General features: G+C 35.9%; 1 protein-coding gene and 1 long non-coding RNA gene across 2 annotated transcripts in view; one reads left to right on the top strand and one right to left on the bottom strand.

Moving 5' to 3' along the window:
* The window catches only part of KCNH7 (potassium voltage-gated channel subfamily H member 7), a 632,488-nt gene that overhangs the window by 95,816 nt on the left and 510,971 nt on the right, over positions 1 to 25,701 (top strand). The gene's annotated exons all lie outside the window — the stretch shown is intronic.
* LOC140505786 (uncharacterized) lies at positions 570 to 24,551 on the bottom strand. Its single transcript, XR_011967663.1, has 3 exons — positions 24,382 to 24,551; positions 6,762 to 6,853; positions 570 to 700 (listed from the first exon to the last, which is right to left on the bottom strand). It is a non-coding gene; the product is annotated as an uncharacterized lncRNA (long non-coding RNA).

Genomic DNA, 25,701 nt, shown 5'->3' with positions numbered 1-25,701 from the left:
TAAGACAGATCATTTAATCTCTTCCAGAATCAGTTTCCTCATCTATAAAAGGGGAATGTTTAGTTCTTCCTTGCCTAACTCTCAGGGTTGTATTAAGAATTATTAGAGATAATAGACATTAAAGCATTTGGAAAACTATAAATTTCTATCCATATCATAATAACATTATCATTCATACTGGACCTCCCTCTAATCCAAATTAGTGAGGTTTTGCTATATCTTTAAATGTAATATAAAATCTTTTTATTCATCTCACCCTATTTCTGTGTTGAATAATGTAATCATTTTGCCTTGCAATTTAATTTATTTTTAAGTTGATGAATGAATTCATAAAAAGTTAAATAGATTTCTTCATTTTATTCAACATAATTATAAGTGAACATATTTTCTAAAAGAAAATGTGACCAGAGCTACACATTTTACATGCAGAAACTTTTCAGTTTCTATTCAAGAATTGACCTCTTTCTCTTATTAATTTTTCCCAAGAGCATTGTTTCCACCTTGACCTCAATTTATCTAATCTAACAAAATAATATTATTAAGGTAATTAAGGTTATCATTTCAGCACAGACTTTTAAAAACTTTATTATATGATATCACTAGAATTTACTTCGGTGCTCCTTTACCAAGAAGATGCTTACATCATCTGATCTTCAAAATGTCAACATAGGTCACACAGTGAAGATAAACATTGTACCTGCTAAAAGCAGAAGGAAAACAGTTTAGACAATAATAGCAAGTAATCAAATATGAGTTAAAAAGTTGAATAGTATTTTTTCCTAATTACACGTCAAGACAGTTTTTAGTATTCATTTTTACAAGATTTTGAGAATCAGATCCCTATCCCTCCTTTCCCTCCCCTCTTCCCCAGATGATAGGCCATTTGATACAGGTTATGAGTGTGCTATCATGCAAAATATATTTCGATTTTAATCACAGTTGTGAAAGAAAAGATCAAAAGAAAAAAACATGAAAAATAATAAAGTGAAAAAAGTATGCTTTGATATGCGTTCATAATATATCAGTTCTTTATCTGGATATGGATAATATTTTCCTTCATGTGCCCTTTGTACTTATCTTGGAATATTCTCGTGTTAAGAAGTACTGATCATTCGAAGTTGATCATCACACAATGTTGCTGATACTTTGTACAATATTTTCCAGGTTCTATTCATTTCATTTTGCATTAGTTCGTGCAAGTGTTTCCAGGTTTTTCTGAAATCTATCTGTTCATCATTTCTTATTGTGCAATAGTATCGCATTACATTCATATACCACAGCTTATTCAGTCATTCCCCAATTGATGGGCATCTTCTCATTTTCCAATATTTTGCCACCATGACAAAAGCTCTATAAATATTTTTGCACATGTAGGTCCTTCTCCCTTTTTTGAGGATCTCTTTGGGATACACACCTAATAGTGGTATTGCTGGATCAAACAGTATGCACAATTTGTTTATCACTTTGCCCATAGTTCCAAACTGCTAGCCAAAATGGCTGGATGAGTTCACAACTCCACCAGCATTATATTAGTGGCTTAATATTCCTATATCCTCTCCAGCATTTATCATTTTCCCTTTTTTGTCATATTAACCAATTTGACAGGTATGAGGTGGTATCTCAGAGTTGTTTTAGTTTGCATTTCTCTAATCAAAAGTGATTTTAGAGCGTTTCTTCACATATCTATATATAGTTTTGATTTTTTCATCTGAAAACTGTCTGTTTATCCCCTTTCACCATTTATCACTTGGGGAATGGCTTGTATTCTTATATATTTGACTCATTTCTCTATATATTTGAGATATTAATCCTTTGTCTGAGACACGTGCTTAAAAGATTGTTTTCCAGCTTTCTATTTTCGTTCTAATCTTTGTTGTATTGATTTTTTCCATGCAAAAGCTTTTTAATTTAATATAATCAAAATTATATATTTTACATTTTGTAATACTCTCCATCTCTTGCTTGGTCATGAACTGTAACTCACTTATTTTCTTTAATAATTTGAATGCTGTGCCAATTGGTACATACCTGTTTAGTATTGATATTACTTTATTTTCTATGTTTCCTTTTAGCAAGATATAGTTTCCTACCTTATCTCTTTTAATTAGGTTTATGCTTGCTTTTACTTTGTCTGAGAACGGGGTTACTACCCTTCAGGTGTTGTTATTTTTTTCTACTTCTGAAGCATAATTGATTCTCCTCCAGTACCTTATCTTTATGCTTTATCAATCTGTTTCAAGTGTTTTTCTTGTAAACAACATATTATCGGATTTTGGTTTTTAATCTGCTCTGCTATCAGCTTCTGTTTTATGGAAGAGTTCATCCCATTCAAATTCACAGTTATGATTGCCAGCTGTATGTTTCCCTCAATCCTATTTTTCCTCCTGTTTGTCCTCTTTCTTCTTTCACCCTTTCCTGCCTCAACAGCCTTTGCTTCTGTCTACCACCTCCCCTGGTCTTCCTTCTCTTCTGTCAGTCTACAATTCTCCCCAATCCCCCCTACCCCCTCCCCACACACACACCTTAATTTAATTTCCTCCCCTTCCTACTTTCCTATCAGGTAAGATAGAGTTCTATATTGAACTGATTGTGTATATTATTCCCTCCTTTAGACAATATTGAAAAGAGTAAGGTTCAAGTGATGCCCATCAACCACCCATCCATCTTCCTCTCTACCATAGTAAGTCCTTCGAGCCTCTTCATGTGAAGTAATTTACCCTATTCTACCTCTCCTTTCCTTCTGCACCCAATGTATTCCTCTTTCTCTTCCCTTAATCATTTGTATGCCATTCCCTCAAATTAATCTTGTCCCTGTATCCTCTGTCTATGTATATTCCTTCTATTTGTGCTGTTAGTGGTATAATTTTAAAGAATTAAAATATCATCTTCCCATGTAGTAATGTAAACAGTTCACCTCCACTGAATCTCCTATCTTTCCTTTCCTTTTTCTTTTTATATTTTTATGCTTCTCTTGAGTCTTGATTTTGGAAATCAAATTTTTTGTTCAATTCTGGTTTTTCTCCTTATGAAAGCTTGAAATCCTTCTATTTCATTGAATGACCTTTTTCGTTCCCTTGGAGTATTATGCTTAATTTCAAAGAATAGGTGATTTTTGGTTGTATCCTAGCTCTTTTGCCTTCCAGAATATCATGGTCCATGATCTCCCATCCTTTAATTTTGCAGTTGCTAAGTCCTGTATAATCCTGGGTGTGGATCCTCAATATTTGAACTGTTTCTTTCTAACCACTTGCAGTATATTTTTCCCTTACCTAAGGTTCTGTAATTTGACTATAATGTTCCTTGGAGTTTTTATTTTGGGATCTCTTTCCTGAGGTGATTGGTGGATTCTTTCAGTGCCTATTTTGCCCTCTGACTCCAGGATATCAGGGCGGTTTTCTTTGAAAATTTCTTGAAAGAAGTTATCTAGGTTCTCCTTTTCATTATGGCTTTTATGCAATCTAATGATTCTGACATTGTCTCTCCTAGATGTATTTTCCAAATCATTTGTTTTTCCTGTGAGGTACTTTATATTTTCTTCTATTTTTTTCATTCTTTTGAATTTGATTGATTCTTGGTGTCTCATTTGCTTCCACTTGCCCAATTCTAAGTTTTAAGGAGTTGTTTTCCTCAGCTTTTGTATCTTATTTTCCATTTGGCCAATTGTACTTTTTAGGGAGATGTTTTCTTCAATGAATTTTTCTATCTCCTTTATCATTTGGTCAATTCTACTTTTTAAACACTTTCTTTTTTCCAAGCTATTGATTCTTTTTACATAATCCTCTCGCATCACTCTCATTTCCTCAATTTTTCTTCTATCTCTCTTACATGATTTTAGTTCCTTTTTGAGCTCTTCCATGACTTCTTTCTGGGCTTGAGACCACTTTCCATTTTTCTTTGGGGTTTTGCTGATAGATGTTTTGACATTGTTGTCCTCTTCTGAACTTGTGTCTTGGTCTGCCTGTTCCCATAATAACTTTCTATGATCAGATTCTTTCTTTTTGTTGTTTTTTGCTCATAGTTTTAGGCTTTTTTTTCTTTCTTTTAAATCTGAGCTCTGCTTTCAAGGTGGAAGGGGTACTGCCCCTTGGATCTGGGGCTGCAAGCCCTGGCTATTTGCTTAGTACTGCACTGATGTTGCCCTGTGTCCCACAAGGGACCCTTATTTTGGTGCTGTACAGGTTGAGGGGGTGGGGTGGGAATGACTGGTGCTGCTAGAGGTCTGGAAGCTTACCCATTGCTAATCCCAGGTCCTAGTGATGGGGTCTGGTATGTGCTGAGGCTGGTAGGGTGTTTCTGCATTTATTTCCCCAGCCCCTAAAGCATGTGGAGGTCTGGCTGTTGGAGGATGCCTATTTGGGAATACACTGAACCCCTAGTGGTTCTGGGAGCTGAAGTCTTATGGTTCCCCTACCCATGCTAAAGCATGTGGAATCCTGGTGTTGGCATTTGCTTGTTCCACCACACTAGGGCTCAGGAGCTCTTTCTGGTTTGCTGAGGTGGGGTTTGCTACCAGCTTGCTGGGATGTTTCCTCTCTGGGATTGCACTCCCCTTTCACAGAGTGAGATGGACCTTTCTTGACAATCTTGCAAGTTTCTTGGGCTAAAAGATTGTTTCGCCCCATCTTTTTGCTGGTTCTACTGTTTCCGGCTTTGTTTTGGGGTTCTATTTTGTAATTGTTTGGAGATGAATCTAGGAGAGTTATAGCAATTTACTGCATATACCATCTTGATTTCCAGAAGTTGATCTTGTTAATTAAAAATTGATGACACATAAGTTCATAGATGAAATGGTGCTTGAAATCATCTTTATGAACCTATTTTCATTCCAACTTATTTTAAGTTCCAGAGGGCATTTCTTTGCCTATGTCAGAAATTGTTTTACTTGGAAAAGTCTGGAGGTTCAAAAGGTACTCAAGAACAGTGTCAAACATAGCAATCCATAGAAAACAAAAGAAGTGCTCCTCTCTAACTATATGATATGAAAGAAAAAAAGGCTTTTTAGTTCTTTGGTGGTTGTTTTTGTTTTGTAGAAAGCATGTATTCAAACAAAACTGTATAGGAATGAAGCAGTGTCTGTGGAAAATAGACTCCTATGGAAAGATGTTGATTTCCGTATTAGTGTTAACAAAAAAAAAAAAGGACTTTCTTTTCTACAGAAGAAACTTGTTGAAGGACCCTATTATGTGAATACAATTGTAAATAAAGAATATTATGAATTGAAAGGTTTGAAAGGTTCTCTCTCACTGAAGAGAAACCATTTAAAGTTATTGAATGTAGAAAGGCTTTCAATTGGAAGGTCATTCCATAATGAACATCAGAGAGTATATACTCTGGGGGAAAAGCCATGTGAATGCATGAAGTGTGAGAAAGCTTTCACTCAGAGCTCTATCTATATCTATCATCAGATAATTCATATTGAAGAGAAACTTTATTAATGTAATATGTGTGGGGAAGTGTTTAGATATGGCTCATCCTTACAATACATAAGAGAATTCATACTGTGGAGAAGCAAGAAAAATGACCTGAGAGTAGGAAAGCCTTCAGCATGAATTCCATACTTATTCAATATTACTCTGCAGAAGTAGCCTATTAGATTATAAGCTCCCTCAAAGTTAGTGCCTAAACTTTATTTTGTCCCTGACCAAACAAGGTGACAGCACAAAGTAGGAACTTAATGTTTGAACTGAACTGCTTTATACTGACATAACAGTTGTGTTATCCAACAACAGAGAATTCAGAGTGCAAAGTAGACATGAATATAACATCATAAGCAAGGTCTTTACTTGTTGGTGACCTCTCATTCAAAACCAAAGAAATTATACTAAATTCCACTTCTAAATGTAATGGTGGTCCAGGGAGAACTTTCCTGACCCAAGAGAAGGCCCATTGTGCTTTAGAAATGCATAATTGATTGGAATTACTTTTAGGGCAGTCACTAAACTTCTCTGATCTAATGTGTATATAGAGCATCTAACTCTATTCTGTCTGCAGAGAGTTTCTTAAATTATTATTTGTGGAAAATCCCTTTGTATAAACCAAAACATAAATAACACTTTAGTTTATTTCAGGGTTTAGAGCAACCCCATTTAAAATGTAGCCCAGTAGACTTTAAACTCCTTGAGGGCAGGAACTAGTTTATCATGGCTTTTGTCCTCTTGGCACACTAGCAATATATGGTATATTTTGTCTTGGTTTTTCTCATTCAGACTTGTATTTTCATTGATGTATAGGGAACTTCTAGTGAGAAAATTCCAAGCAACTGCGCCATCCATTATAGTCTTAAATATAGTCATTATAGAGCTCCCTGGCTCCCTGAAAGGTTTGTGTGTGTTCGTCCTTCTTTGCTGAAGAAGACCTTACCTTCAGAGAAATAATGATGACTTGCACTTGACTTTGTTTTGAGTGAGGGAGGGCTGTGCAAGGTCACCAGCCTCACTTCTCCTCCAGAACCATCCGAATCCAGTGACCAGATATTCATCAGGATGACTGGAGATGACCCAGCAACTGGGGTTAAGTGATTTGCCCAAGGTCACACAGCTAGTAAGTTTCAAGTGTCTGAGGTGAGATTTGAACTCAGGTCCTCCTGACTTTTGCACTGGTGCTCTATTCACTGCACCACCTAGCTGCCCCCCTGAAAGGTTTAGTTACTTGCACAAGATCACACCAAAAGTATGTATCAAAAAACAGACTTAAACCCATACTTTCCTGACAACCCTTCCATGATGCCCCTCATACAAAGTAAGTACTTAAGAAATGATTACCAAATTTGTCGGATTTTTATTTTCATTGAAGAATGTTTTTTTCTAAAGAGCTTCCTCCCATGAATGTCAATATTTTTTGCAGTACTGTCTTCCTGATCCAAATCAGAAGTTGTTGGCAAAAAAAAATGAAAAGGAAAGGAAAATGAGCTTTAGAAGGACTATTGTTTAAGTATGAGCTAAAATAAGCATTTGACTTTTATTTTAAAATAGATCCTCTTGGGCAGGCACAAGATTTGCTTAAATCAATTTTATAGCACCTAGCATAGTACCTTAAATAAATAGGCTCTTAGAATTACTTTTTGATTTTTTTCCTTCATTATATGTAACTCCAAATTACATCTTAAAACAATGCCAAAATGAAGTATGTCATTAAGAAAAATGTGCTACCAAAGGGGAGAGAAAATAAACACCAGTGTAGTTGGCAACATCGTTCCAATACAGTCCTTTTCAGCAGTTGTTCTCTCCAAAAGTCCATTAAGTATTGTCATTGTTTTTGCTGCTCAGTTGTGTCTGATTCTTCATGACCCTGTGTACCATAGTAAGCTAATAGTGTCCCAGGTTTTCTTGCCAAAATGATTTGCCATTTCCTTCTCCAGTAGAGTAAGGCAAATGGAGTTTAAGTGACTTGCCCAGGGCCACACAGGTACTAAGCGTCTGAGACCAAACTTGAACTCAGGTCTCTCTGATTCCTGGCCCAATGGTATATCCACTTAGTTGTCATTGAATAAAATATGTGAAATGAACATTTCTCCCCCAGTGATGCTTAATATTCACTGTGGGAAAGGAGTGCCTACTTTAAAGACCTGTAATAATATCAATAACAGTATTGCCCTCGGTCCCAGGCGAGCAGAGTTTCTGTACTAGGATTGTGCCCTAGCACTTGCCCTCACCCCCTGCTTTGGAGGATCCTGCTTATCATAGGCACACAAAAATATTAATAGATTAGATTAGGGGAGTTAGAGAAAACCCTCACACTGCCCCAGAACTTTCAGGCCAAGACAAACTCTAGAGTAGGAAAGTTAGGTGCTGTTATACTTATTTTACATTTAAAAATGCAAAAGATTAAATAAATGACTTGCCCAGATTTGAACTTAGTTCTTCTGACTCCAAGTTCCATGTTCACTGCACTGCACTATCTAGGCTATACATCTCAACTAACATCTCTGAAATCTGAGAATTAATGCATTTGGATTTGGAAGCATACTTTTTTTTGTTCTCTGTTGCTTCTGGGGGAAAATAGTAGGAAACAGATGTAGTGGGTATAATCTTTAAGGAGGCAGAATTTAGCTCAATGCAATTAACTATTGGGGTAGCTATGTAGATGAGTGAATAGAGTCCTGGGCCTGTAATCAACAAGACTCATCTTCTTGAGTTCAAATCTGTCCTCAGACACTTAGCTGTGTTATCCTGGGCAAGTCATTTAACTCTGTTTGCCTCAGTTTTCACATTTGCAAAATGACCTGGAGAAGAAGATGGGAAACCACTCAGTATCTTTGCAGAGAAAATCCCAACATGGGGTCACAAAGAGTCAGACACAACTGAAATGACTGAACAACAAAAGGAGCTATTGAGAGTCGGCTTGGTTTAATTCAGGCTTTGCTATGTGAGTGGTCACAAATTAGACAATCATTTTGGTTCTTCATAGTTGAACATTTAAATCAAAAGGCTTTTTATGAAAAGGTGATTGTTGTAAATGACTCATTCTAAATCTTCATCTATAAATCAGCATATCTCACATGGATCTATGAATTTTGTAATGGCCTTGGAAAAAAAATGCCTAGAGCCACATACATTGTAGGGGCAGGGACAACACTGTACAATAAGAAATACTTATTATTCCATTTGTTCATGACCTTATTTTTCTTGCGATATTTTCTCTTATATGATCTCCTTTGACCCATGTAGATATTTTGTATACTGGTAATTCAATGACACACTGTATCTCTGATCTCATCAATATGGGTATGCCCTCCTTTGTTGTAGATTATGATTAACATATGTCTTCTCACTCATATTCTCTTACAGAACCTATCTAAAATGTCCATATACAAAGGGTGGCTAGTCCAGGGGTGGGGAACCTGTGGCCTCAAGGCCACATGTGGGCCCTCTAGGTCCTCAAGTGCAGCCCTTTGACTGAATCCAATACAGAACAATTTGTTTTGGGTTCATATTGCTTTGATTTAGGCTGCACTTGAAGACCTAGAGAACCATATGTAGCTTCAAGGCTGCAGATTCCCCACCCCTGTGCTAGTCCCTCTTCAACAGCATGGCCCATCAAACGCTTAAAGACAACTATGATCGGCTCCCCTGAATATTCTCTTTTCCAAGTGGAATGTCCCCAATGTTTCCAATTTCTTCTCATATAGTATGCCATTAGGGTCCCATACTATTCTAGTTGCCCACCTCTAGATACCAGCAGCGTATCAAAATCTAAATGGGGTGACCAGAAATGAGCACAATATTCTTGATATAATCTGACCATGGCAGAGTATCACTGTTCTATCACAAATACTACTGCAGATATTTTTCATAAAAATTTATTAAATTAATCCCCTTTGAGGATTAAATAGATCACTCATGATAATTTCTCCATTCTTTTTGTCTCTTTTTTCCATGATATCCTGTTGTAAAGCCATCACTCAGTGCTTTCAAAACTGAGTAACCTGCCACATACAATTACTCGTTATGTGCTTTGTCTCCTCTAGCCTTTATTTCTAGCTTCAACTTCTTAATTACTATTTCAGCTTCCTCTAGTACATCTAAGCTGATGAAAATAGTTTAAAACATGTTGACAAATTTATTCCATGTTCTGTCTCTTTGCGGCCTTGCCGGTTTCATCTATGAATAAAGCCCTTGGGGTGATGATGGGGCTCAGGTGGGGCCTTCTTTAAGCTTTCTGCATTTATGTTTTTACTTCTACTGTTCTATCAAGAACATTTACTTCTTGTTCTATCAAGACATTCTGTTCACAATCTTCCGATGTTCTTCTCTCTTTGTAGTGTTTTGCAAGTGTGTATGTATTAAAAACCCATGGTGTCATCGGCTTCTATGTCTTTCCAATGAGTAAGACAATGACGTATTTGCTATTTAAGGCAATTTCCTGGGACCTTTCGTCTTCCTTTTGGTAGTGACTGCTTTACATCAAGTAAGGCTTTACCAAAAATGATAATAATCAAGGTTAATATCTTTGTCTTTTTCTTCTTTCCATTTTCAGGTTACAAACACGTTAAATGATCTTCATCAAATTCAATGGTTAATCAAAGTAAAACTGCATGCACCAATGAGTGGCTAATCTCTGACACTCAGACCTACTACTTTATACATTTAAATATGAAATATATGTCTATCACTGCAGAATTATTATTCTCTTAATCTTATAGCATATAAGTAAGGAGATTTTTGGTAATCTCTGTACTCCATCAGTATCAAAAGGTGAACAAATTGAGGAGAATAGAAGAAGAGACAAAGGTACAAGAGTGAGCAGCCATACTTAAAACCATGGCCACCTACCCAGGAAATATTGTTGAGCATATAACACTTGATCCAGAACGGATTTAAATTTTATAAGATAGCATGGTCCATTTTACTGTTTAGATTTTTCTTAACAGAAAGAAAATTGACCTGGCTTAAATAAAAAGAGGCTATTCTAATGCACAATACACAATGTCTAAAATCATTTTAATGATATTCATTTGATCATTTTTTGCCTCTGATATCATGGATTACATTTCAAACCATGCCTGGGTGAGAGAGGGAGGATTCTAAAGCAAGCATATTTGGAGGAAGATAGAGGTTTTGAGAACCAGCAACTTCAAGGTCAAGCTTAAAAAAAAATTTCAGGAAGACATTAATAGTTAGAAATAGGCCAAGAGAGGAAAAAGAAGGTATAAGTCCTTTATTAAGCATTCCCTATTTTCATAAGGAATTAAAAGGAATGTTCAACTAGGATGAGAGATGTCAGGAAAAATGTTGCAATTCTGACCTATAGACTGAACTTTGAGGGAGAGCTTTGTCAGCAGAGAAGACTAAAAATAAAATTATTCTCATTTCACTAACATAATTGTTTGCCATGGCCCTTCCTGAAGGCAGAGGAATGTATTAAGTGACTTCTGCCTAGGTGCTCAACTGAGAAATAAAAGGCTTAGGGAATTTTTAAGAAGAAAATGTGAAATGGCTATCTCTTGGGGTTCAGACAAAAACCATTATTTAACAGGATAAATGAGATTAATTCCTTTTTTTCACCAAAAATAATCTCTATCATATCTGTGATAGTGATATTGATTATCTAAATTGTGAATAGCTTATTTTATTTCACTGTTAGAAAATGATACATGTTCTTTTTTCACCTCCCCTGAAATTTCAGTCCATAACAAAATCATTTTCCTTCTAGGTAAGAACATTTAGGTTAAATGCCAAATAATGTGTTTTGTGCAGTACAAAGTTTCAAATATGTCCATTTTTAATCAGAGAGAACTGTTATTTTTACCTATACACAGATATGAGTAGAGATCTGAAAGCAAGAATCAGTAGAATGAAAGACAGGAGGGAAAGGATGACCAGAGATTCATATAGATTTGGTTGACTATATGGTAAAAAAAAGGAATTCATTCACTATACTTTAAATGTCTTTTCTTCATCTTACATTCTAATTCCTATTGAAAGTTTTAAACTTGAAAACCCATAGGATAAGAAATATATCTGTGATTTCATTGGTGTAGAGAACTCCATAGTAAGGAAATTTTATTTAGTACTGCAAGTCAACACCTTCCCTGCAACTTGGAGTGTGAGAATTGAACCCTGAGAGGTTAAGTGCCTCACTTAGTCATACAGCCAGTATGTGTCAGAGGTAAGATTTGAACTTAGGTCTTCCTGGTTCCAAGGCAAAGTCTCTACTATCTCACAGTTGCTTCTCATTTTGTAGATAACAAAATTCAAATGAAATGTGTATTAATTTCTACTGGAAACTATTCTAGGAAAATGTGCCTATTTTTCTCATGAAGGGGAAAATGAAATACCAAAAAGAATGAATGGTTTGAAATCTAAGATAATCCCCAAAGAGTCCATGTGCCATGCTTAAAGACCTTCTATCTAAGAGTATATCATGCTCACAATAATACAGGAGAAGTGGCAGGCAGGGTGAATGCTGACTCATCTACTATTAGCTAAGTTGGATTTGGAAAAAAAACTAAAGAAATCTTTCCTCAGCTCAGATAGAAAGCAAGTGTGCAAATCAGGTCATTTTTCTTTCAGCTAAAGCAATAACAGTTCTATGAACATGGGAAAACAAGTTACAGAATCAAAAGTAAGCAGAAGCTCATTAGATTTCCTTTATATTTAGCATAGTCTCCATGTGAGTTAGTCATTTTTCCTATTATCTAATTCATTAGTGTGAGAGAATCTGAAAAAGATACTTCTGGAGGTGAACTCTTCTTTCTTTTTCCTGACAAAATCTAAGACTAGCATATTATGAACCCAGCTGAAAATCACATAAACCAATCTGTCTTCTAAGTTAAATATATCAGTTGATCTACACTTTAGTCACCTTTAAAATCAACTAAATATGCATTGTCTTATCTTTAAATTATTCTTAGTATATGAACATTATGTAAATTCATTCATTGAATGCAAATGAAACTGGAGGTTGTATTTTATAGATTATATTAATTCCCCTGAGCTCATTTTATGGGCTACATTAATTCCCTGAATGCTCTAAGTCCTATTCATTTCAGTATACGACTTATGGGATCCCCAGAATATTTTATCGTTTTCTTCTGGCTTATTTGTAGCTGCAAGTATCAAAATGCATTTCTATTACTAAGTGACTTAGTGTCATCAGTCAGCAAAAAGATTATCCAATTTTTTTCCATTATTGATATGGCTCTGGTGGGGTTTTTAGAGATGAATCAAAATTTCAAAGCAACCTTCATAGTAACTTTGAATTTCTATTAAAAAAGTAATGTCTTTTTTGTTCTCTTTATTTGAATCACACTCTTACTTTCTTCAGTGCATCACCTTGAAAGGTAAGTCATATTAGTTTGCTCTACTGACTCTGAGGTTGGATGCCTATCAATAATATCATTTAAGCTCTCTTCTGGTCTCATTCACATTGCTGATTTAATCTGTAGTTTTCCTCTCTTTTGGTTAATATGATTAGCCTCATCAGATCCCTGAAATGAAAATGTCATTCCTGAAATCAGAGAAGCCCTACTTGGAGGTCTATCCATATCATAGAATCATAGATTTAAAGTTACAAGGGACCAAGGAACATCATTTAGTATGACCTCCCCCCTCCCCCCTCATTTTGTAGATGAGAAAACTAAAGCTGAACCCAAGAGAGGTTAAGTGATTTCTCCCAGGTCATCCAGGTAGTAAATGTCAGAGCTCGAATTGGAAACCATGCCCTCAGTGATTACAAAGTCATCATTCTTTTCATGATACCACAGCTGCCTCCCAATATTCAATAGGTGCTTACTGGGAGGTCTTAGTCATTCATTCTACATAATTTACTTGTGTCTACCTTTATAACTTTACAAACTTCTTATGTTTATTTGGAAGATTTAATTTCTTTGTTAAAAGAATATTCAACACTACACTTAGAACCCAATGCCTAGTATCTCTAAGTTCCATATCCTTTCACTCCTGCCATGTTCTATGGTTTGTTTGGAGTTTCTTTCTGTTTTGTTCTACGTTTCTGGAGAATGCTTTTCTGTCGTTTAGTGTCTGTGTCATTGCTCAAAGTAGAGTATCATTTTAAGATTAAGGACTTTATCTTCTCTTTCTTTTCTACTCTCTGCTTCCTATTTTATACTACCTAGGAGAGTCTGCAGCACTTGGGAAGTATTTAATAAGGACTTACAGAATATTTCCAATAGAAAACTTTAAAAGTTATTGCGAAGATGAAAGTTTTGTTTTGACTAGACCTTAACAATGCCATATCCCTTGACACACAATCGCGTTGTCATAATTTATGTATTTTGTTTACTTTGGTGCAGTGGATAGAGCACCAGTGCAGGAGTCAGGAGGACCTGAGTTTAAATCTCATCTCAGACACTTGACACTCACTAGCTGTGTGACCTTGGGCAAGTTATTTAACCCCAATTGCCTCATCCTGGGTCATCTCCAGTCATCCTGATGAATATCTGGTCACTGGATTCAGATGACCCTGGAGGAGAAGTGAGGCAGGTGACCTACACAGCTGCTCACTCAAAGCAAAGTCAAGTGCAAGTCATGTCACTATTTCTCTAATGGCATGGTTTTCTTCAGCAACAAAGGATGATACACAAATTTTGTTTACTTAGTCATTCAAATTTGTCAAAATTTACTAAGTACCTATTATGTGCAGAAAGAACATTCTGCTCAGCATTCAGAAGACATTTTAATATATTAGTGGATACATAATTGTATTGATATGAATATTTTTCCCATCAACATAGATAACAACCAAGCTGTAGCTTCTTATCCTCCGTGACTCTTATCCAAGTTCCCAAGTTCTCTCAAACATGCCCCAAAGAACATCTTCCCTATAAGAAGACTTCCTCTAAGTCTTTTATTTTGTTAACATTTCATGAGTACTAATGCAACATTCAATCCCTTGCTCTTTCTATATGACCAGACCACCTCCTTTTCCAAATGTACATTTCTAAAAAGAAATGACCATTACGTGATTTTCTGTGCATGATCATTGGAAAATGTGCTCTAGTTTTCTTCTGCTTTCCATGCATCTTCCCACTCTCCATGACTGATCCTTCTGTGATTGTATTTCCAAAATTTGCAATCACAGAGCTGCATCAGGAGAATGATGATATTCCAAAGACATCGAAAATTAAATAAAGCCTTGTCCTTGGCCACATGAAGCTCATAGTCACATAGGGCTCAGTATGCAGAGAACTGATGAGACTCAAGTATTCGGTATTTTGCATACCAATATCAGGTTCAATCAATACACTGGACAATGTCACTAGTGAGTGAATAAGGAGGAGTAATATGAAACTGTGATGTGCTGAAGTTTCTGAATCTAAGCTGGGGTTGGGGGAGAGAAGGACTTAGGAAAAGCATTTAGAATTTGAATGTACTATTGTTTTTGTTCATCCTTCATTCTCAAAGAGAATCAATGACATGAAGAGGGTGATGATGAAATGGATTTGAGTGAGGCAGAACTGTGCAAAGTCATCAGCTTCACTGTCTTCTCCAGAGTCACTGAAGCCCAATGGTAAGACTTAAGTCAGAGCAATTGGCAATGGCCCCAGACGTAGTGGGAGATCTTGGCCTTTTTAAGTTAGGTCTTTCCCAGGTCTCAGTCTGTCTGAAGCAATATCCATTCAGTAGTTAAAGTATAAGTAAGAATTGAGGTAAAAGATGGTCTACTTTGCCTTCACCAAAGAATCAATCTGGTGAGGAAGACCCTCAGAGTTTCTGGACAGGATTTACCTGAGGGCTGCCTTCATGAAGTAATTAGGCTACTTGTGTTTTTGACTATAATATGAGCATAAAAAATATGCTGTGGGAAACTAGGTAAAAACATTTTTCAAGTTAATCTGATATCATGACCTTTCAAACGGTGGGAATTTCTGTACCTTACTTCTCACCTACCCACTGACACACATTCCCTACACCAGAACTATACCACAGAGAAGGTCTAAGGGAGATGAGAAAATAAAGAGGGAAGGGAGATTTGAAGGAGAAAAGCAGGGAAGGTGGTAACAAAGGAGAACTGAAATTTTTACCATGCCCTCATACTAAAGGGAAGTATTTTAAAGTGGGGTTTTTTCTTGTTTTTTGAACCTAACATTTAATTTCACGGGTAGGAGAAAATCCAATGAGATAACTCTAGCAATGAAGATCAACACCTACCCTCCATCTTAGAGCATTTATGTGGTTTTTGCAAAGGACTTCACATATATTATTTCCATTGATCTGCAAACCAACACTAACACATTGCTATTATCATCTCCATTTCTACAGAGAGGAAACTGAGACTCAGAGAGGTTAAGTGACTTGCCTAGAGCCACATTGCTATTATGTGTCTATGTTAGGATTCACCTCAGATCATTCTGACTCCAGGTCCAATGTTCTGTCCTTTATATCACGTGGATTCTCCATATTTAGTCTTTGCTAAGTCATAATTCCTTTCAGTGAAGCACCACCACCACTCTCCTCAAAAAATAAGGCTTCTTCCTAGAAAACTAGGGAATGAAGGTATGAATCCTTGGTAGACTTGGATATCAAAATCTAGCTCCCTGAGAGAAATGCTGGGAGCCACGCAGAACATCGGTGGCTCCAGTAGCTACTCCTTGATACAGTTTCTCTCTCCATTTTTTTTTTTTTTTTGTGAGGCTCTGATTTGCTTAGAAGAGTCACTTTGATTAGAAAACTGCTCTTTCTTGAATTCACCTGTTGGCTGATATATGTAGTTCTGCTCAGCCTACTCCTTTGCAGTCACTCACGCATTCCCAGCTGTTCAACCCACAACCAAATAGAATATACAAACAAAGCTTTTCAAACTGATCAGCAGCTAGCTTTAAAAACACTCAGCTCACCATACAAGCACTTTGTTCTCAGCCACTCAAAGGGCACAGAACATATGCTTGCCATTGTAAACTCTTGAGGACAGCTCACTCCAAAAAAAAAGTTGCCAAGCTCTTTTTCCTATTTGCAACCAGCTAAGCAACTTCTCAATAGTTTCCTTTAGTGTTTTTCACTCTCACCTCTGTTAATCACTCTATTTCTACCTTCCACTCAGATCAAGATCCTTTTTGTTAAGATGTGTATGTTGATTCAATTTCTACCTTGCATAAAATGGTTTCTTGCCACTTTATTTTCTCTTTAGACTTTCTCTTAATCCCATTTGATTCCTCCTTGAAACCTTGGTAATAAACAGCCAATATGCTGGCCTAAATGAACATCAAGACACTGAAAAATATACATATTTTACAGATATTTAATATTTTTGAGTTTTCAATTCATGCCAACGCGATGATTTTTTTTCCCTCTCTGTCACTTTGGACTCACAGGATGATCTCAGTTTTTGTAAGTGAAAATAGTTGAGGGCAAGTCCATTTAAGGGTTTAATGATACCCCAGGGAAATTTAGGGAGATGTTCTCCAGTTTTCTTCTTCCAGTTTCCAAAAACTGGAAGAAGATATTGTAGGTAATTGTTTAAAATTGCGAGATTTGTGTGTCCTAGTGAACCTAGCCATTCTCTTCTCCATCAGTTGATTTTGCATGAGTCAAGATGATTCAAAGTTCTCCCCCAACCGATGCTAGGTAATATTTGGTAAATCTACCCAACTTCTGGTTTCCACAAACACTAATTCAGTTTAGGTTTGTTGCAGCTTTCATTAAAGTTTCCAAAGCTTAGTAATTTCATCAGATTGGAGTTCTAAACAAATCTGGGCTGAATTTCAAATCTGATTTATTATTTCAGGCAGAAACCATGTAAAACTTGGCAGTGTGAGATGAGTTTTGAGTTTGTTTTCTGGTTCATTTATACCTGAAACTCAAGAAAAATCTCAAGGGATAAGAACCCACAGGAACTGAAGCAAAAATATCTATAAATAATTTAAAGATAAAAATATCTTCTGACCTTTCACTCAGATTCCTTTTTATATATTAGTGCTTAGAACTTTGCTGCACCAATCTGTTGTCTTTCCATAGGTCAAGATGACAAACAGCAAATTCAAGGACTTGGACTCTTTTTGTAGATATTTCTATCCATCTAATAATTTTTACTAAATGCCAAAAGCAGTAAGTTTTGCAATTTTTAAGCACATTTCTTAGCAACATTAAATTCTACACTTAAGCTGCAGCTCTGTAATGAAAATCTTACAAAATCGTAGAGGGAAAAGTACTTAATAGGAAATAATACTTATGCACTACTTGTAAAAGATATGCTGATATAAAATCAAATTTTTAACGTTGGATGAGTACTCATTTCCTTAGATTTTTGACTTTAGAATATAGAAAGATTATGGGAGAAGGATTCCTCTTCAAAAGGCAAATGAAAGTGATAGTCCAAGAGACTCAAGAAAACTTCAAAAGTTAATGTTTTTTAAAAAAAGATGGGAAAATGTAGACTTTAACAAATAAGGAAAAACTTCTCTGACAGTATGGTCTTCTTCGGCAATGAAGGACAAGCACACAAACTAGAATTTATATGGTGTGTTAAGGCTTACAAAGTACTTTGCATGTATTAGCTGATTTGATGCTCATAAAAACTCTGCAAGTGCCATAATTTCCCCCCTTTTACAGATGAGAAAACTGAGGCAGACAGAGTTTAAGGATTTGCTCAGGGACAGAAGAAGAATACAACTCAAGTCTTCCTGACTTGAAGTCTCAAGTTCTATCCGCTGAACCACCTAATTGCCTCTTATTTTTCAAGATATTAGGAAAAAAACTTTCCTTAAAAACAAATTCAAGAAAATAGCAATTCACTCAATATAAATATTGAATTTATGAAGAAATTAGAATCAAAATATGCATTCCTAAAGTCCAGTTTATTTATTTTGGGACCCAAAGATGTACTTTTACTAAAATACATATGAAAAATAGATAATTGGATTTTTAAAAATAGGTTTTGTTCAATGTTAAGATTTTTAAGCTTTATGCTATGGTTAATATCCATGAAAGGTACCTATTTAAAGAATGTTATATATTGAAAAAAATATTCCACTGGGTTAGATGAACAAATATAATACTTCTAATCCTAGACAAAAATCATGCAAAAACATTTTTATGGTAGTCATCAAAGAGATTTTCATGTCCAAAAAAATCTTTTCGTTTTTGCAACCAAAGGAAAGACCTAATCTGGGTGGTACATATTACATCACATCTTGAAGATTCTGATTTGAAACTATTATCATTTCCTCCAAGATCATAGGTCCTTGACTAAGAAAGCCCAGCTCTCAGTTGGGGTCAGACTAATTTTGTGGTTCAAGAGTTATAAAATACATGTCAAATGCAGTTGTTTGGGTAGAAGTAAGTGAAGTTCTTTGAAGCAAGTGAACCTTAAAGCAGAACTGGAATTAAAAATGACATCTTTTATGTCAAATAGTTGCTTATTTCATGACTATTGAAAGGATTTCTATATACCTTCTCTACTTATAAGTGACCCAGAAGTTTTCTAGTGAATTTTACCAGAATGCATTTGTGTCAAGTTCACAAAAAGTCCAGGAGCCATTCCTTGCATGTTCATAGAGTTCAGTGACTAGACTTATACCAATATATGCGTCTAGAATGAGTATTACGTTCCAAGAGCCTTTTCTTGAAGGGAATTTTTCTTGAATTTCATAGGAGCTTGAAGTTAGGAGATAAGATAGTTAAAAAGGGATAAGCACTATCTCTAATGCAAAGAGTTTACTTAGTTCTGATAATCATCTGGGAGAGTTAAGCATGATCTAAAGATCAGCAGGGGTCCCACATTGGTCTTGTTTCTGGAATCACAGGTTAGAATGGTAATTAAAAGTTCTATAAATTAGAATAAAAGTGAATGTGTAGAATTAAATTTGTCAGAATAGAGATAGAAAAAAGAATGTTTTGATTAGAGCTAGGAGGAATTGGGAATACCTGCCTGGTAGGGAAGCTCGTCTTCCTGGGGAGAGCTTAATTATAGTGAGTAAAGGGGAAAAAATAACACAACCATGAGAAGAAGGGGGGAAAAAACTGGTCACTGTTACCTAACAAGTGTTTGCTTGATAAATCATCATCTCAGTAATATCATCTTATGGTAACCCACTCCAATGTTGTTTGTTGTTCTTCAAATACTTCAGTCATATACAACTCTTTGTGACCCCATTTCCTACTCCAGCTCATTTTACAGTTGAGGAAACTGAGGTAAACAAGCTTAGATGATTTTCCCAGGGTCACTCCACTAGTAAGTGTATAAAGAACAAATTATCTTATGCTTAATACTCAAGACCACAGGGGGATCAGATTTGAGGGGTAAAATAAGTCAACTAGAGAGGCAGCATGGTACATTGGCATGAGTATACTGGCTGTGAAGGGAGAGAGCCTAGGTCCATTTGGTGCCTTTGCCCTTTACTAAGTGACCTTGACAAGTTGCTTCACTATCCTGGACCTTGGTTTCTTCGTCCACAAAATAAAAAGCTACCATAAAGAACTTTGGCAGACTTTAGAAATCTGATTAGTGCTATAACAAACTGATCCCAAAGAACTGAAGGCACTCTAACCATGTCATGCCAGACAGGTGTCACAAAATACAGGATGTGACATGGATTTTGGGGTGTGGTCAATGAGGGAATTTGCTTCATTTGACTACATATTTGTTAGGAGAGTTTTCTTTTTCTTTTTATTTAGTTGTGGGTGGGATGGGGGAATGAGAGAGAAAGAGAGAGAGACAGAGAAAGAGACAGAGACAGAGACAGAGAGACAGAGACAGAGAGACAGAGACAGAGAGAGAGAGACAGACAGAGAGAGAGAGAGAGAGAGAGAGAGAGAGAGAGAGAGAGAGACTAAATTCACATAATGTGGTGGTTTGGATCAGATGACTTCTAAGTTTTCCTCCAGCTCTAGATCTCTGATCCTATGATTGTCTGCTTATCATTTCTACTTTCATGGAATCAAAGACCTTTAGAGGCAAAAGGGATCCCAATATACTAATCATACTACCCCAATATACTAATCATACTACAGAGTTGACTAAAGTCAAGAGAAGCTAGTTGAATTGCCTAAAATCACAAGACTAGTTAATTGGGCACTGAGTCAGCAGGTCTCAAGGCTTCCAGTTCAGTGTGCTGTCCATTATACTTTACTGCCATATTCTTTTTGCTGTGTTTTCATAATCGTTCATGTTTAAAGTTTAGTTTTATTTACTCTGGCAAAGACATATTCTCTCTTAATCTCAGTAAGATCAGAAAGAGTAGGGGAGGGCACTTGACTTGGCTGGTAGAAATAAAGGTGGTGGTTATCAATGAGACTATGAACAAAAAAGGATGTGCAAAAATATAACAAAACAGAAGGAAAAGATATAATAATTTCTTAATGTACAAGGCTAGCAGGGAATGATGCAGTCCCTTGACAGAAAAAAAGTAAGTGATTTTATGTTCATTTTTTAAATCAGGAGACCACAATTTCCCGTGATGCTATTGGGAGACACCTTACTGTGTATACACATATGTATTTTATTATATTACACTGAATATAGACAGGAGTGCTCTCTCCTAAAATCTGTGAACAAGCTCTCTCATGTAAGTAAGAAGTAAAAATGATTAATTTTTTTGATCCTTAGAAAGACCAATGATTTTATCAACATGAGTACTCATTCCACAGGCACAAATTGCCATCCCTTGATGATGTCTAAGTTGCTGTGGCTGGGAAATGTATTATTTGATGGCTAATCCTGGAGTAATGAGCCCATCTCCGCTGAGTTGGGCTGATTACCGAATGATGGACACACAGTCCATCACCAGGCTTTATATTTAAAGACTCTGCACTTTGCTGGAAACTGCCATAGCTTACTCTTCACTGTAATAGTGTTGGAGAACACAGAGGCATTTCTGTGTCACCACGAGGCATCAGAGTTACATAAAAGTCCGGATGGCAAGCAGTGCTGATGAAGTTTTCCCTACTTAAACATGTAATTTTCTTTTCCATCTCCATCTCCCTTTCGTCTTTGGTTTTCTGGTGTTATATTTGATAGTCTGTCACTTCCTCTAGCCTTTCATCACTTTCTGCAACATTCTACATCATCCAAATATAATGATTTTCAAATTGTTCTCTGATTGATCTAGCCTTATTTAATATCAGATCCATTTTCTACCTTCCCTTCACTATTGCCACCTTCCCTCCATATACTCATTTGAATCTTCTCTTTGCATGAGTCTGTCACTTGGGAATTACTCTCTCATATGTTGTTCTTTGTAGTTATATCCTAAGTCAAAAGGATGTACTGTGGGCTATTTCAGGTGAGCTGTGAACTTTAGGGAGGCCTGTAATCTTTGTTACATAGCTTTTCTATCAGTAGTAAATATTGTACCATCAAAGTCAAGGTCAATGAAAGAAAGAAGTCTAAAATGAAAACAACCAAACTTCTGTAATCCTATTTTTATTTTGATAAGTGGTAATTTAAATAAATGTGTTTAGCTATTTCACTCCTCCTAAAGATAATTTTTTAAATGATGTAAAGCTTATTAAGGGAAGAAAAAACAACTGGAAACATGACACTATTTTGTCATTTCTAGCCACAAGTTGTCCACTTGCTTAATGGAGCATGGGGCATATTAGAAACTGGAATAGAGTTTAGTTTACAGAAAATTAAATTAAAAGACCAAAAGTATATGCCATTAGATAGATTTAATATGAAATTAGAAGTGGCTAAGGGAAAGTATCTAAGGAATTGGTTTGCCTCTGTGTTATGAATTATTAAAATGAATAAATAAGAACTTATATGAGTCGTAAGTATAAAATTAATTTTAAATGAGCCTAACAAAAAATATGGCACTTAACAGGTCTGTCTAGTTTATCATCATTTAAATGCTTCAAACTAAACATTCCAAAACAAACTGCATTGCAAAAATTATTAACACAGAATGTCATCATGAAATGACAAAGCTAGCATATGAGGATAAGCACATGCAGCCATCAAATAGGTATTAAGTACCTGCAATGAAGTGTAGTGGTCACTAACACCTAAAAGATGGTGTCACACCTTGCGGAATATAGATTCCATCAATGTTGGAGTTAATTCAGTCATGGAACAGATCAGATAAAAAATGGCTAGAACCCATTTGTCTGAAAGAAGAGTAAGGTCAGGAAGGGTGATCAATGAAGTTCCCAGAAACAACTGAATGGAAGCTATCCAAGAACATAGAAAATTAAGGTCAATTGAGTCCATTAGTAACTATCTATAGGTAGGCCTACAGATTAGAATGGCAGGCAGGCAGGCAGGAAACCAGCATTAGGCCCATTTTGTAGTAGTTACAGTGAAACCAAGCCACTACAGTTTTTCTTCTAACTCCATCTTCAATTACTTTATTCCTGCAAAAGCTTTTTGAGATTTTATGCAATCACAATTATCTATTTTGTCTTTATGATCTCACCTTTGGTTAAAAACTACTGTTTACACAGTAAAAGCAATATTTTAACAATAATCAAATGTGAAAGATTTAAATGACCCACCATAATTGCAAAGGTCTCATGTTGAAAAATTCTATTCACCTCCAGATAGAGAACTGATGGACTCAGCCTGCACAATGAAGCATACATTTTTTTTTCTCTTTCTTTCTTTTTTACAGGAGTAGGGAGAAATGACTAATTTATAGAAATTTATTTTGCAAAACTTCTCATTTGTAATAGATTTTTATTTCTAGCCTTTATAATGGATAAGGGAGAAGTTGAGGTAGGGAGAAAATATGGAACTGAAAATTAAATTATGTAAAAAAATTTTAAAGTAAAATAAAAAAACAAAAAATATAATCCACAGTAAACAGCCATTTAATCCATAAGCTGCTCAATACATACGTAAATATATACATTTGCAAATATGTCTTAATGTTCGTCACATTGATAATGAAAATATATATTTGAAAAAAAGTCTCCCCCTTACCAAACTTGCAAGAATTTAAAGAAACATCCTTTCATAGTTGTTTATGGTACAAATTGCTAGATGAAACCCAATTTCTACCAAACTGCTTTCCACATTTTCTACCAGTTCTTGTTGAAAAGGAGTCCAATCCTCCCTCTCTCCCTCCCCCCATAACATACATTCTTGGGTTTTTCACCACTGGGCTACTGTTTTTGATCAATTTCTTGTTTATCTAGTCTCATCCACTGATCTGCTAAATTATTTTTATGACTAGTACATTATAATATAGTTTGAGGTTTGAAAAAGGTATATCCCCTACATTCACAAGTTTTTCTCATTATTTCTATTGTGATTCTGGACCTTCAGGCTTCTAAATTAAATGTTTTTCTCTCCTTCTATGTGGTATCACCTTGGTAATTTGATTGCTGCAGCACTTAATCTGTTACTTTAGGTGGAATGTCATTTTCATTATATTGGCAGAACCCAACCATGAATAATAAATATCTTACTACTGCCACAGTACAGTTTAGAAAAGACCATGACAAGGTGGAACCTATAGACAGACTCACAACTGTCTCCCTCTCTCCACACAAACAGACACCAACCTAGTTTAGACTTTCTAATCCAACTCAATAAACATTTATTAATCACTGTGCAAACACTGCAGATACAAATAAGAAAAAGCAAGTGCCAGACCTTGTGGAACTTGAAATCTAATGGGAGGAAATAACACACAAAAGGAAACTGAAAGGGGGTAGGGGAACCAAAGGGTACCCAGTATGGGGGAATGATGTTAATGGAGTTGAAACCAAGCAGAGTAGCTGATGGAAAAGGAAATTAATAGAAAAAGACTGAGCTCTCTATAACAGAGCACTTTGGAAGAGTTCATTACTCAGCCTTCCAGTCTTTCACCTCAGTCAGAAGAAAGAGACAACTGAGGGTGCCAAGAAGGGATTAAGTGTCAAAGCGGAATCACTCTCCATGATGATGAGATTTCAGGTGATGAGCTTATCCTGAGGGAAGGTACAATGCTCATGTAGTCAGAACCAAGGAGAGCAGCTGGTGGCCCTCACTACCTTTTACCTTAACTATTGCCAGACCCTCCTGATTGGTTTCTGCTTCCTCTCTCTCATCTTCATCGTCCTCATAGCTGCCAAAATTACTTTCCCAGAGGTATATCTGACCGTGTCATTTTCCTACTCAAAAGCCTTCAATAGCTCTATGGTTCCATGAATATTCCAATTAGTCATTATGTGATCACAAGTGCAAATTCTTGAAAGTTCTCTCTCTACCTAGGGATATAATTAATCTTACACAGATATCTAGACTCACTGAAAATAATGAGATAGATTCTCCCATGCTATCTCTTCACCTGTCCTTTAATTAATTTCTCTCTTAACCATTCTTGTTGTTTTTTGTTCAGAAATTATTTGGGGGGGGAAATGTGGTCAAAATAGGTTCTACTTTCTCTCTGTTACTGATAACATTGCACATTTGCCTCATGAAGTGCCTCTGTACTTTACTGTCCATTTTCTTGCCCCAAGCAAAACCCTGAGAGACTTTTTTTTTGTTCTCATTAGCATTTCTCTTCATGCGTTCAAGCCACAGTTTATTATCTGCTGTAGGCTTCTCAGCACTATTCTTACAGTTTCAGGTTTCTTTTTTGTGCTTTTTCTCTCCTTCCACCTTTTGTACATATCACTTAAAAAGCTGAATTAATTGGAGAGCTCCCTGCAGAGTTATCTTGGATGCATTTGGAGCTTCCTTTGTTTCTTCTTTATTCTTTATAAGAGCATCTTATAACTCTTTGGCTGTCATTAGAGTGTAAGCTCTATGAGAATAAGGACTGTAGCATTTTCTGTACTTACACAGTCAGCAGCAAGCACAATGCCTTCTACATAGCAAGAGTGCTTAATTAAATCTTGTTGATTGATTACTCTGTCATTTTAAAATCACTGCGCAGAAGATCATATCTCTCTTCTTACTTGAGCACTTGAAATGTTTTATCCTAAAATCTAGAATACATATCTGGTTGTGTCAGTATGCTCCCTTCCTTGGGTAACACAAAGTCTCCAATGATGCAATCACTTTCCTGAGAGGTTTCTTGCCCTTTCTCTTCACAAAATAGTTCTACCTTGTTCATCAGAATTAAATACAGAAGGATTGTTCATTTCCTTGCTCTTTACACCTTCTGGGAGATGAATTACCAACAAGACAAGCAAAGAATATACCAAATAACTTTTTTATAAATAATGAAACTTCCTGCAGATATTAAGATAATTAAAGTGACCTATTACAAATACTAAGTCACACAAGTGGAGAGGTATAAAGAATTTGAGATCCTAATGTGTTTGTGGATTACAAAAACAATTGACTATTTAGAAGAAAATGCAACCATAAAAG

The sequence above is a fragment of the Notamacropus eugenii genome, chromosome 5, assembly GCF_028372415.1.
Source record: "Notamacropus eugenii isolate mMacEug1 chromosome 5, mMacEug1.pri_v2, whole genome shotgun sequence".
NCBI classification, from domain to species: Eukaryota; Metazoa; Chordata; class Mammalia; order Diprotodontia; family Macropodidae; genus Notamacropus; species Notamacropus eugenii.
Note: the sequence above shows the minus strand (reverse complement) of the source record. Positions and strands in the feature narration are given on the sequence as shown.